The sequence below is a fragment of the Pinus tabuliformis genome, chromosome 2_2 (assembly GCF_031772625.1).
Source record: "Pinus tabuliformis cultivar Carrire ecotype Pingquan chromosome 2_2, CPIR1, whole genome shotgun sequence".
Taxonomy (NCBI): Eukaryota; Viridiplantae; Streptophyta; class Pinopsida; order Pinales; family Pinaceae; genus Pinus; species Pinus tabuliformis.
The window spans coordinates 1,252,413,591-1,252,428,626 of NC_142300.1; the positions used below are offsets into that span (position 1 = coordinate 1,252,413,591).

Below are 15,036 nucleotides of genomic sequence, written 5' to 3' on the forward strand. Positions count from 1 at the left end.
TGAGTCAAGTTTCGAAAATTACAATTTTTATTAAAAAATTGAGCGCCCGAATGGCCAAGCTCAACTCCAAATTCCATGCGCCCTGCAGCCACAACACACAAGTCAAACATCAAGCCAAGCCAATCCAAGGAGGTGTATAATGTGCACAACACATCGAAATATGTTGTGAGTGGTGTCTCATTTGCTTCCGGTACTTTACAACTTTGTGGAAATTTATATTTATCACAGTTTATGCTATCTTCATCTGAAGCAAGATCGGTCTTGAAGTGCATTGGTCAAAATGGATGGATCAACAACTTATGGCGGCGAATCCACTTTAGTTTATGCCTGTTGCAGCAAACTTTCTCGGCTTCAGTGTCCTAAATGCGTTGAGCTAAAACTACCACGTGCAAATGCTGCTTTCTATTCTCAGGATTGTTTTAGGGTGATGTGGAGCTCTCATAAATCTGTGCATACAGAGATGATTTTTCCAGCAATTAGGAAAGATAGCCCAGAAGAGTAGATATCTGCAGCACTTAGTAGAGGTTGGTTATATTGCTTAAAAAAAAGGGCTAGACTCGAACTGCTCGACTTCCATATTTTGACTGGCCAGGGCCATTGAGACCTTATCCAATTTCCTCTAAGTGACTTGTTCTTGATAAGATTGCAAAGCCGGATTGGGCATATGATGGAATTCCGAAAGTGGAGCCAACAAGTGATTTACAAAATACAGTCGAGATTAAGACTCTAGAACAGATAGAAAGGATGAGAGAGACATGCAGGATTTCCAGAGAGGTCCTTGATGCTGCTGCCAGAGCTATCAAGCCAAGAATAACCACATATGAAATTGATGAAGTGGTCCATGAGGCAACTATTGCTACCGATGGATATCCATCCCCATTAAACTATCACTTCTTTCCAAAGTCTTGCTGCACATCTGTTAATGAGGTTATCTGCCATGGCATCCCAGATGCCAGGAGATTGGAGGAAGGTGATATTGTGAACGTGGATGTAACTGTCTATTACAATGGTGTCCATGGTGATCTGAATGAGACTTTTTTCGTTGGAAAAGTTGATGATGCTTCTCAACATCTTGTTCGGTCTACATATGAGTGTTTGGAGAAAGCGATAGCTATAGTGAAACCGGGAGTAAGATTTCGTGAAGTGGGAGAGGTTATCAGTCGACATGCTTCAATGGCAGGGGTTTCTGTGGTGAAATCCTATTGTGGGCATGGTATTGGTGAGCTCTTCCATTGTGCACCAAATATACCTCACTATGGCCGAAATAAAGTTGTGGGTATCATGAAAGCTGGACAGACATTCACCATTGAGCCCATGATCAATGCAGGAGTATGGCATGACAGAATGTGGCTAGATGGATGGACTACTATGATAGCAGATGGAAGAATTTCTTAGCCATAAAATCAGCAGTTGTTTCAACATCCCAGATTTCCAACGATGACACCTTCAGCGACTCAAGTGCCAACAAACCAATTCTTCTATTTTAGTGTGATTTAATTTAATTTAATTTTAATTATTTTATTTGACCGCATAAACATATGTGGTTGTTTGTTTTTTATTTTTTATTTTTTTTATTTATTTCCATTCCTATGTTTAGGAAATCACAATTAATATGTAATAGGGTATATATAGGATGATTTTGGAAGATGTAAGGGTTCGATTTTGCAGCAGAGTGAGGCTACTTTGGACTATGGAAAGATTTTTCTGAATATTATTTTTAATGGAGCAATTTCTGCCCTTTAGATTTGGGATCCATCATAGTGTTTAATGTCTATCATGTGTTCCTTGTAAGGTCACTTACATACTTCATTTGTTCTGCTAATTCTTGTTACAAAATTATCTAAGGGAAGTGTTAGGAATCCATCCACACACGAAACTCCTTTCACAATTATTTTGCTACTAAATGTAGTGGTTATCTCTGCCAAATCCATCCTCTGTTTGATGCTCTGTTGAGTAACCCTGTGTTTCTCTTTCTTCTAACGTTGCCACTGTAGATCAATCCTCGGATTGATGTCTGCAGGGTAGCGAGCTTTCTCCTCTTTTCTTCTCTCATTTACATATTTTATCTGGTTGAGCATTGTGCCTACTTTGCCCCAAGTTTGCCGACAGAAACCGGCATCGACTCCATAGCCCAATGGTCCTTTCTCTTGTTATTTCGACCCAAAACTTTCAAACAATCCCCACACTTCATAGCTAGCCTAAGATTCATTTATTGCAGCCACCCTTCATTGGCAAAGAGAGAACCCTCTCTGGTCTAGCAAGGCTAAATGCCAGATCAAAAGCTTGGTCTGTGGTTACCTCGGGATTGCCTCTTCTCAGCCTTGAGGTACAATCCTGAGTGCTAACATGTTTAAAAAGCATCAGATTTGTTTTTCAATAAATAAACCCAAAACATTCTGGTGTAGTCATCAATAAATGTCATCATATATTTATTTCCATTTGCAGAAGGAACAAGAATTGGACCACATAAATCTAAATAAATGAGTTCAAGTTTTCTATGTGCTCTAGAATGTGAATCATGAAAAGACTATTTGCTATGATTTCCTAGAATGAAAACACCACATTGCTTACGTTTCCTAGGAATTGTAGGCAAACCAGTAACACCATTTTTCTTCAACAAGCGGAGGTTGTCATAGTTCAATTGTCCAAATCTAGCATGCCATAATAAAATTGATGGAAATGTACCTTCATCATAATGAGAATTGTATGAGAAATTTTGTGCATGAGCAGAGGTACCCTGCAGCTTGAGAAGCCTTTCTTCTTCTATCCCTGTCATGAAAAGTGAGTGGTCTGATGCTTTTCTTACCTCAACCTTGCCATCAAACATGTGAATGGAGTGTCCTTGCTAGCAAATGTGGAACAAGTACAACAAGTTTCTCCTCAGTTGTGGGAGGTATAAAACATGATGCAGAAGAAATTCTGGAAGACCAGGAAATTTATGCCTGATTGTGCCAAGCCCTGATGGCTTGAGTTTGGATTTGTCTGCAAAGTATATTGCTCCATAAACATTTTCAATAAATTCTTCAAAAAAATATCTTCTAAAAGTCATGTGGCAAGTTGCTCCTGAATCAAGAAACCAATCATTTTTCCAAGAAGCAAGTGAAGCATTAAATAAGTCTTCATTTACTCCAATATTACAGTGTGGCACAACATAGTGAGAAGATTCAGGTGCTTTACCTTTCTCTTTGTCATTATTTTTACCTTTGGGTTGGTTTCTTTCCTACTCAATTCTTTCCCAAGGCAACTTGCATGTGGATGCATCATGTGATACATCTCTTTTTCAATGTATGAAATGTAAATCTAACTTTTCTCCTTGAGAGTGTCTGCCCCCCCTGCCTCTGAAATTTCTTCTTCCTCTTCCTCTTTGACCACCTCTTCCTGTGGAAGAATCTTGAGCAAGATTATTCTGTCTATGTGCAAGAGACATAGCCTCTTTAGAATACTGAGGAGCTATCTTCTTCCCAAAATCTTTCCCTCTTTCAGCAATTTTTTTGCAAGGGATTCAAAGGTAATATCTTTGAGGTTTCCATTTGCTTGCAATGACTCAAGATAATTTGAGTAAGTGGGATAAAGTGCCTTGAGAAAATCTATCAGAGGAATGTCTAGTTCAACATTAGTGACTTTGATATCATGCATAATAGATTTTACTTCTGATGCAAGAGCAAGAGGATCATCATTTTGTAATTCAAGGCTAAACAATTTAATGATGAGTTGAACAACTTCAAGTGTAGAGTGTGAGTCATAGAGTTCCTTCAGTTTTTGTAAGGCTTCAAAAGCATTTGAAAATGGTGAAATATGGTGACTCACCTATTCATTTACTGATGCTGCAATCAATGCATAAGACTTGTTGTCCTTATTTTCCCAAATGGTGAATTCCTTGTCTGAGGTAGGCTGTTCTAGTTCTTTGTCTCTGTCTTCCACACACACTCCTTTCTACAGCTCATTAAAAATGAGAGTGTGTTTAATTTTCCTTGACCATTCTAGATAGTTCTCTTTCCCATAAAGAGCTACCTTAACAATAGATATTAGTGAATGCATTCCCAAAAAAATATCTTCTTTTGATTTCCAAAACAAACAAAACCTTTGTGTATATCTTTTGTTTAGGTGGAAAAGGATTTACTATATTAATACTTTTAATGTAGCATATATTCCTCCACTCACAAATATATTATATGATGGTTTCAACATATAAACCATATAATATATATCCAAAGAAAATACCATCCAAAATTCTCATTCTATTATCACCATCCAAAAATCTCAACGAATTTTAATACTACCACCATTTTCAAAGGAGTTGAATGTGCTTCACACCATATACATTCACCATACCTCAAACTTTTGTCTGCGGAATTGTAGCAGTGAATTTGCAACTAGTTTGACAAATACCCCAACAGTCTTCAATGTTGTGACAACCTGAGCTATGTGAGTGGAGCTGAGAAACAGGGATTTATACGTAGACTTTCAAAATATTCATATTGAAATATCAGTGTATACAACGTTTTGATATCAGACCAACGTATGCAGCATTTTGATATCAGACCGGCAACACACTCATTCAATGCATATAAATAGTTTGTACTAGTAGTATGCAACGTTTTCCAGCAGTCTCCAAATATTAATATAATGGAGGGTCGTTTGGTCTTCTACCAAACTCAGAGCATACTCAGTGTAGCACCAGGCTCCAGGAAACAATAGACTCAAATGTAGTTGCAGTCATAGTGTTGGCCATAACACCACGCTTCCAGCTACGCTACCCTTCCTACACAGAGTCGCAGCACTTCCTGGCATCACATGACCATTCCACGTAGAAACTGGCTCTAGTCTTCACAGTAGGCAAAGCAATGCCTTAATGCAGCAAATTGACCCTTCAGCACTCCCACTGCATTTAGACTAGTGAATTCAATAATGCACAGAATCTTGCAGGAATAAGATAGAGAAATCACCAGCGCAAGTGTACAGGATGCAAAGAAGGTGACAGTTCTGCAAAAATAGGCAAAACATGAGGGAGTTACAAAGCGAGGAAAGCTAAAATTAGAACTGGCTCTGATACCATGTCAGGCTAGGAGGTAACTCCTCAAATGCAATTATATTATTCATTTAGGTTGTTCATTATTATATACATGAGGGAGTGACTATTGAGTTTCATCTCTCGATGACTCTCCATTTTCTCTATTATTTATTTACACTATTTACAGTTGTTCACCCAATCCCTGTGATTAGGTGTCAACAGATGCAAACCAAAGCTCAAAACTAAGATAAACATCCCAACATACCATGGCATCCAGAAAAAGGCAAGGCAAGGCTAGGCTGAAAACCACTGTCATAACCCGGAAAAACCATGCCACTGACATCAAGAGAACCATACACCAACATGTAAAGCCATGCATGTCCAAACTAGCTAGGAAATCACACATGCAAAATTTTACCTGCAATTATTCTTGCTAAATTTGCTTGATCCTAGTTTTCCTTCCTTGATCCTTGTTTTCCTTCCTTCCCTTTTCTTGCTTTTCCTCCCTTGTTCCAAAACTAGAATGCTCCAATAAAACTCTAAGTGACCAAGAGTGAGAGAGAGAGACAATAACGAGAGAGATCTAAAGTTGAACTCAAACAAGGTTACCAACTGATCCTCAAAAGCCTTTTTATTAATGAGGCCTCTATTTTCTTCATTTTCCATTATTTTCCTTCATTTTCCTCCTCACATGCAACCTATGACCTTTCACCTTACGTTTCTCCTAATTTCCTTTATTTTCGTAAATAAATGTGCCAAAAATGCCTTTTTTCCTTTCAATGCCTTTGCCTTAGCCTTTTCTAATTTTCCGCAGCCAAAACACACATCCACTAATTCCCACTAGGATATTTTTTCCCAACATTCAGGTTGGAATAAGTGTCCCTTAACCGTGGTCTTATTTTTCCTTTAGTAACTTTTATTACATGGAAATTTTCACCGGGGATGTTACAAAACCATCACCCTTGGGGAACACCTTCCTCAGTGTTAAACCACACCATGACCTCAACAAAACTATTGAAAAGAAAACATACTGCCCATGGATATTTATGACTTAGATCATTGTAGTATTTACAATGAAAGCCCAGCTCAAAATAAAAACATCATGACAACATGACAATATAAAAACCATAATAACATGACACCCATACCTCTTATTGGAGATTTATAACTTAGCTCATGGTGGTATTTACAACCATATACATGTATATACATATACCAAAACATCAACAAAATATATCCCAAGCATATATCAACATCAAACCAAAACTGATTTTCCTCAACCGGAAAACAATAAAGGATACAGGGCCTGCATCTGAACCACCATCTCCCATGTAACTTATTTAGGTCCAAAGTGCTTCCATTACACTTTAAGTTTCTCTATGGCTCTATTCCTTAGCATGAGATGTTTCCATTGTAATATTCATTGAGGCTCTGGCTGGAACTCTCCTTCTTGCTACACCTGTAATACAGACCAATCAATAACATGATCAACATCCTTTATATACTTCTTAAGCAATGAAATATGGAAAACGTCATGGAATTTCACTGTTGGAGGTAATGAAATTTGATATTCCACCGGTCCAATCCTCTCAAGGATCTCGAAAGGTCCATAATACCGTGGTGCCAACTTGGCACATGGACCAATCCTCAAAGATATTTTCTTGGGCTTGATGCGCAAACACACATGCTCCCCAACCTAAAACTCCTTGAATACTCTGTGCTGATCCACATAACTCTTATGTCTATGATGTTTTGCCTTTAGATTCTTATTTATAACCTACTTTTCTTGTTCCATGTTAGCCAACATATCTAGTCCAATAAGTACCATCTTCACTGGATCACTCCAGCTGATGGGATTGTTACAACTCCACACATACAATGCCTCGAAAGGAATCATCCTCAATTACTCCTAATAACCATTGTTGTATGCAAACTCAACCAATGGAAGATACTCCTCCCATTTCCTCTGTTGGTGCATCATGTACATCCTCAACATATCCTCCAAGATCCTATTGACCCTCTTTGTCTATCCATCTCTCTGCAGATGATAAGATGTACTGAAGGCCAACTCTGTACCCAACCCTGCAAATAAATCCTTCAAAAACTTGGAAGTAAACTTTGCATCCCTGTCCGACACAATCTTCTTTGGAACACCATGCAGTATCATTATCTCTCTGATGAACACCTGTGCTACCTCACTGACTGAATATGTAGTCTTCACTGGAATGAAGTGAACTAACTTGCTCAACCTGTCAACCACAACCATAATAGAATCATGTTTCCTCACTATCCTCAGAAGAACTATAATGAAATCCATGGAAATGACCTCCCATTTCCATTCCAAAATCGCTATAGGCTATAGTAAACCACCTGGATGCTTACATTTTGTCTTTACCTACTGAGAATCTAAACATCTAGCCACGAACGCTGCCACTTCCTTCTTCAGATTCGGCCAATAGTAGAACTTCTTTACCACCATCAACGTCTTTTGATATCCTGGATGACCCGAGTATGTCTTGATGTTGGCTTGTTGGGGCCTAACCCATCTTCGGAGTTAATTAGCCAAACAAATCCCTGTACTACTGCCCCTTTTGGCAACAGTCCGCGGAGCGTGGACTAAGGTCTCACCCAAAGTAGTATGGGGGGGGGGGGCTGCTGGAACCAGGTTTCCGCACCCTTGAGATGTCTGAGGGGTTGATTTGGTCAAACTACAAGTCCCTTCGTGCAGATTACTTCGCGCACATACCTGTCCTTCACGCCTTGATATATTTGCCTTTGCATAGCCCTAACCAGGGGTTGTTGGGCTTTTGCGCTATTGGAGCAGTGATCTGCACTATTTCCCTAAGTCACACCCAAGATCTTACTTGTATTCTTATAACAGTTAGTTATCTTCACGTAAATAGAAGTGTTATATTATATTTACTTATTCAGCACATTCATATGAGTTCATGCAGTAAATAAACAGTAAACTTGCAATTCATACCCAATAATACATAAAACAGGAAAAGATACACAGAAATATGGTATAACTTCTCTTTATTAATTCTTCCCACGGTTACAGACTCGACCTTCCCTATGCACTCAACTGCGGACTACTAGGCCTTTGCACACTCAGTTGCAGAGCCTTCTCCTACTCTACGACCCAAAGACACAACTCTACCCTTCAACTCAATGCTTCATTAATTCCTCATATTATCTTCATGCTTCGCTTTTCAGCTACTTTCTACACTTAGAGCCTCACTCTATTTATAAAATCCCATGGTCCGCAGACCATGGGTACATCTTTCAAACTGACATTACATTACAAAAACAAGGGCAGACAACCTTATGACTCTATTATGACTTCACGCTCCATGCCCACAACTTGCGGAGTCTTTATAATGGACTTAGTCAAAACTTGGGCTTTAGGCCCCAAAACATGCCTTGGGGGGGATTCCATTCCCAACAGGCCCCCAAAACAAACATCGTGACTCACCCTCGAGTCACTCTGTCGGTGCGGAGATCTTTGTGTAGAGACCTTCCAACTCTGCTCGGACAGCTGCAAGGTCGACAGTGCACTGAATGACTGCCTGCTAAATCTCCTATACTCGTTGTTCCGAGACCGCGGTGTCGGAACTGCTCCCCTGCATTTGTTCCTACGTCCCTTGCACTTGCTCGAGCTTTCCTACAATTTTTGTTGTAATGACGATGGCCTCGTCAATCCAAGGTTGAATGCGCGCCTCCAAAACTACCTCTTTGTGTCCCGTTGCGTCTACTTGTTCTTTAAGCGCTTTGTCATGTTACATTCGCGCGAGCCTCTGAGTGAGGGCCACCGTCTGCATATTACCTTTGACACTGTCATACTGTTGTTCGAGCTCATGCACCACTGTGTCTAGGCACTAGATGTTAGGGTCCTCCTACAGATTGGTGAGGACCTCGAATGACTCTTCCAACATTTTGGTGCAGTCCCTTACTGCACTGTTGATCTCCTCCATCCTCAATGTAATAGCACTGGTGCACTGTTCCCTTACTTTTGGAGGAGTGGACGGCTGTGCCTTCAACTGTAGCTCTCCTATCTAAAGGTTTAGCTCTAGCTAAACCTTGGCCATTTCTTCTCATGCCTCGTGTGCCCCTGTTACTAATCTATGGATGTGCGCCTCTGCTGGTGCTTCTACTGGGATGGCCAGCTCAGGGACCATATGGCAAGCTTCTTCCAGTACATGTACCATCTGCCTATTCTGTGACACGACCTTGTCACATTGCAAGCTCAACAGCTCCATGTTTATCTTCTTCTCGCTCAGCACCTGCAATGCGCGGCTCTCCCTAGCCTGCAGTTCTATAGTAATCCCATCCTGTAGAACATGGAGTGTCTCTCGCGAGAGTGCAGCCATGTTGATCACTATCCCTTTTAGTGCACTAATCGTAAGCCGGTAGGCCTCATTTTCTGTAACCAGTTCCCCTTCTGGTAGCACTATTGTGTTGGTTGTGCAAGCGCGCAACATTTCCTCGGCTGCAGCTGTCCCTACTGTGAGGCTGGTTGAAAGAGTACCAGCCTGAGGAGTGCACACCTGCAACTCTTGAATCTATGCTTGGAGGGCCCCCAACACATTTTGATTCTCCTCTATGAAGTTTTGGAGGGCCTCGGTGGTGACGTCACGTACCATCTCTCCTATGTCGTATAGATCCCCCTCAGTAAGGGTGATTAGGTCGATAGACAGCTTGGACTCTTTTACCTTCTTGCACGGCCTCGTCTGTTCGCTTAGGCGTCGGTGCTTTAGTTGTGTTGACATTATTTGTGGGTCTGCGCCACCCTCTTCTTCCTCTGTTTCCATCTCTTTCTCCTGCTCAGGTGAAGGCGACTTATGGCCCTCGCACACCTTCTATTCTACTGCTACTGTGGCCTTTTTCTGTTCTATTGCTGCCTGCGCAGTGTCACATGCCTCCTGTGCTTTTGTTGTCGCTGCTTCTTGCCTTCTCTTTTCTGCCAACTATGCCATGCACAGTTTGGCCTCATCCTTCTTCTTCTACGCAGCAAAATTTTCCACCACAGCGATGTCTGGGGCACGTCATTGTGGCGGCCACGTCTCCAGTACATCGAAAATCACATCATCGGTGGCTATGAAGGGTAATTCGCTCCACTTCTTGGAAAGGTCCTTGCACACCCTGAGGTATATGTGATGAAATTCCACCTTAAATTCTGCAAAACTTTGCAGGCTGTTGTAGACAGTGGGTGATAACTGCAGCTTGTAGTTAATCCCCATTCTGATGTTCATCTCCATGAACACCCAGAATATCTTGTTTTCGCGGATCCGATTTGCATCCTTAGTGGCCCATAACGATGCATACTTCACGTCCTCCAGGAGATCCCTTGCAATCGTGGGGAACTGGCTGTCCTCTGGTAATTCCCCCGCCACCAACACTATGGACAGCAGAAGCCATGCATAGTGGAACGTGTTTCCTTCTTCCTGTGCCTCACGGCAATTCTCTAGGAACTCTTTGCACAAGAATTCGAATCAGTTAAACTGGAACCCTTCTGCGCATTTTTCAGCAAGTGCCACCACCGGCACGGGTACCTCATCCATGCGACACTTCCGCATGACCTTACCCGCCACTATCTAAGTCGCCACCCTGACTACTTTGTTTTTGATACTGGAGATCGCGTAGCCCCTCTTCTTCTTTTCTAGCTTGTATTTCTTCTTCATGGCCTCCGTGATGGTCAAATCGCTGCTCTTCCCCTCCAAGATGTCTGCGGGGTCCTTTCCTTTACACGGGAGCTGGGGAATGCAATGGATTAAGTGGTCTAGCCACAAACACCCACCATGCACCAGGTAGAGGAGCTTCCTGATGACGAAGATCATCATTGCAGCGCAGTGGTAATGTGACACCCAGAGCATGTTTAATAACCCTGGCTTTTCAACTCCACGTTACCACTTTCACGGCACCAATTCTATAACCCCTGCCGCGGTGTTCTGCTTGGGCTTCATGAGCTGCACGATCTCTAGGTGAGTGAATTTATCATGGTCAATGAGATCCCAATCTTCAAACTTCAAGTTCGGCACCTATCCCAGGTGCATGCCCTTAAAGATGATGTCGTCTGGGAGGAGCAGAGTCTGGAGAGAGCTCTTGCTCTCATCGAGGTCCTTAGGCACTTTTGTCTTCCCCTTCCATGGGGGGATATACATGGGTAGATTTGTTGGAGGGTGTGTAGGCTCGGTTTCTTCCTCCATGCCCTCATCCTGATATTCTTCAATTATGAGGATCTCCAGGTCTTCTTCCTCCTCGTCAGTTTCCAGGTTAACTTCTTTCCCTTTTTCCTCCATCGTTAATCTGGTGCAAAGCAGGTTTCGAGGGGACAAACGCAACAACATCATTGGTTGATTGTCTTTCTTTGGTCTCGATGTGCGCGGTGATTTAAGGATTTATGCAATAATCCTGGCACCTTCAGGGGCATCTTCTATGGTCAGGGCCTGTGCGGCTTCTTCGGCGGTCATCTCTGATAGAGGGAAATGTTCCCCTAGGGCTTTTTGGGTTGAAACCCTAGCAGACTAAAAGTTATCAATTCAAAGAAACATGCATTCATACAGCCATTATACTATTGTAAGCAAATTCTATGATAAGGGTACGTACCTTTCGTCCTACGTTTGAGAAGGCCCTTAGGGTCCAAACCCTTCTTGGAGTTCCCTGCTTCTCTTTTGTCCTGCAAAACAACCAATTCAAAGAACACAGCAGTACAGGGACAAAACTTATAAAGAAACCATCTTCATGTTATAAAGAAAGGTAGTTAGTTATGAAATCCAAACAACCTTTTATATATGAATTCTAAACATGAATATCATTAACATAAAGAAGATTCATTTCGGGAACCAAGACATGTGTTTCTTTTATTATAGACAAATAAAGTACATAAAAAGGAATATTTTCACCTGAGTCACCTTCAGCAGGCTCCAAGCAAAGCTTCCTTCTGGATCCATTCCAGCCTCAAGCCTCTAACAAACTCCTTCCATGACTCTCTCCATGATGTCATAAATAATGGATGAACATCAACACACAAGGAAACAAAGGTTTCCTGTACAAAATGGGGGAAGTGCAGAAGGCACAAGGGACTTCAGACCTGGTCAAGGGAAAAATCTCAGCATAATAACCTTTCTCTCTCTTCTCTCCCCCCTTAGGCCTTCCCTTTGAGGTCTTTTTATACCATCTCCAAAGTAGTTTTTTAGTTAGGAGTTGGTTGGGAACAGTTGGGCCACGGGCACTAATAGGTGATCAGCAGGTAAAACCCGCAATCTCCACCCGAAAATAAGGAGTGTTATATTTTTTTAAGTGTTTTAATACATACACGCGGGTTGGCTATACACATACCCGCGTATACACGCGTTTAACTCAGGGAAATATCGCGTATAAGGGATAAAACACTGTTTTTTAAATTTTAGGACCAGGTCTGGAAGGAGGGGTTGCCCTAGGCCATGAGTACAACATCACAAACCATAAGAGTGAGATTTGGAGCTATAATAGATGCCCCCTAATATATGAGGTCAGAAGGGGTACATGATGGCCGAAATATATTATGCGAGTACATGGAAAGGAAGTCTGTGAAAAACCGAGGAGGACTTCACCAGAATTCAGCCTTCCAAGCCACCAAAGGAGATCAGAAAGAAACACTATCTGAGGCGGGCATACCCATGCTCAGAAAAAGTAAAGCATGTCCGCATATCAAGTACAAGCGGATCCACTAAGTATACAAGTATAGATGACTGAAAGATACATAATGGATCATCTGATCATAATGAACAAGTACATGTCTGAATATCACATATAAGACTATCAATGATGCTGAAAGATGCAACGGATCACTGATCTCAAAGACTGATCCCCAAAAGGTACCAACTGACCATGATGGAATAGGATGGTACTACACTGCAAACTCAGGTGCCAACATATAGAATGTCGCCATGTCTGACTGCAACATATAAAGTGGAGTGGTATCAACTAGCAGGAACAGGAGCAACTGTCAAGTGAACCAATGAATGCTGATACAACCTGAGGTCTTCACCGACCGTCGTGGTACATTTCTACACCATGGGAAAAAATGATCTGAAGTAGACCATGTGAGAAATCATTTGATTACCGGTCATTGATGTATACCGTTAACAAACGCGAGACTACTCACCGATAATGATAATGAGCGTCAAGGTACCCAGTACAATCTAACAAGTGTGAATAGATGAGCTGGAGTCGAACACCTGTAAGAATCTATCGATCAGGAGACAATGATGGTTTCCCACTGTCGATAGCGAAGGATCTGCCACTAATGACTGCAAACCCCAAGGTACTGCCAAATGGACTCTAGATCTTTGCCCTAGAGCAATGAGTCGGAGTCGATAGGGAAAGATCCGCTAGAAGGAAGGCATTAAGGCATCCTTCATCAATCTAGCGCAAGTGTAACCCGTAGGCCAATAATGTGGAAGGAATCGGATGAAAAAGATGTAGTAACCCAACCGAAGTACGTTTCCGACATACACAAGATTTGGCTAGCGCATGGCAGAAACCCTCTGAACCAACCAATAATGAAAGCTGACACAAAGGCGAGGTATCCACCAATAGGGTCAAATGGAAACCAAGGTACTGCACGAATCCCAATGTGTGATAATGTAAGCTGATGTCGAACATAAGGGAAACCACTCAGTCAAAGACCCATGATACTGATCGATGCTTAGCACAAGGTAACCTATCAATAATGAAAATAGGGCCAGGGTGCAGCTCTAGACTTGTCCTCAGAGCAAGATGTCGTCGTCGATAAGGACAAGACCCGCCAGCAAGAAGTCAATGGGGACCTTCTCAAACCGGCACGAGTAAAGGACCAATATAACTGATGCGATGATAGACATGACACTGAAAACCAAGGATGGCCGACTGAAAAATGAGTCAAGAGACACCGCAGAGAGGCCGACTCAGGCTAACTTCCCTTGAACAAAAGCACGACTCAATGTGACTATGTGGCAGCATATGATGACTCTGTATAAGTTTGCCATGCAAGAGGCACGAACGAACCCTCCATATGATTGGAAGAGATAACCAATCGGTGGAGAACTGACTCAATAACAAGGTTATGGCGCACCTAAGTCAAACTAAATCCCACCCATACGGAGGAGACTTTGTTTTGAGTGCTTTGTTCAAGGGTGACACGACTGACTCTAGCTGCCAACAATAAATGGAAATAATGTCCCGTTCCCGCTCTTTTTTGGGATATCTAATTTTTTTTTCCTTTTTCTGTTAAGTCGGAAAAAGAATAAAAGAATGCTATGGTACAATGGAAAGAACGAGTGTCGGTGAAACAGATGATCTAGTTCCTGGGAAAGGAACGTTCCTATGCTCAATGTAGGGAGGTGAAAACTGGTCAGTGACACTCAAAGGTATGTTCCTTCCACGGGTCAAGGTGTGTCAAGCTGCAGAAGTCAAAGGTATGCAAGGTTGATTTTGCAGACGTCATGGTCAAAAGTTGGCTTAAACACGAGTCCAAGTGAAGCCGGCTCTAGGCCAAAAGGTGCAAGTGGTCAACATGCAATGCAGTAGTACAACTCAACACAAAGGAGCCTCTAGGGTATAAGGCCAGAACAAAGCGGAGAAGCTAAGAGGAATGAGTCTTCAACGCATAAGTCATGGCGGGACTACAGAGGACTCCCGAGCCTACTCAAATCGGAGCAGCATGAGCAACAAATGTCAGTGAGGTGCTAACTAGGATGCCCATGTAAAGGATGGCTCTACCATCGTGTCATGATTTAAAGAATCGGCAAGTGAAGATGGCTTACGAACCATAACACGATGGGATCGACTCTATGGTAGATGTATCAGTCAAATGGAGGCTAGTATGCATAATGCAACAGAAAAATGGTGTCCCTAACCTATATGCCAGTGAGAACACGACACCTGCCATGACGGGTCAGCAGTCATGGAACCGTCTCGAAACTGAAAATCGTCCAAAATGTCCTAAAAAACAGACCAAACTCGACATTCCAAGCTCCCAAGTTAAAAGTCACATGAGGCCAAAC

General features: G+C 42.1%; 1 pseudogene; it reads left to right on the forward strand.

Annotated features, from left to right (window-relative positions):
• The first annotated feature begins 496 nt into the window (after positions 1–496).
• On the forward strand, positions 497–1,395 carry LOC149198032 (methionine aminopeptidase 1A pseudogene; annotated as a pseudogene).
• Positions 1,396–15,036: the final 13,641 nt, after the last annotated feature.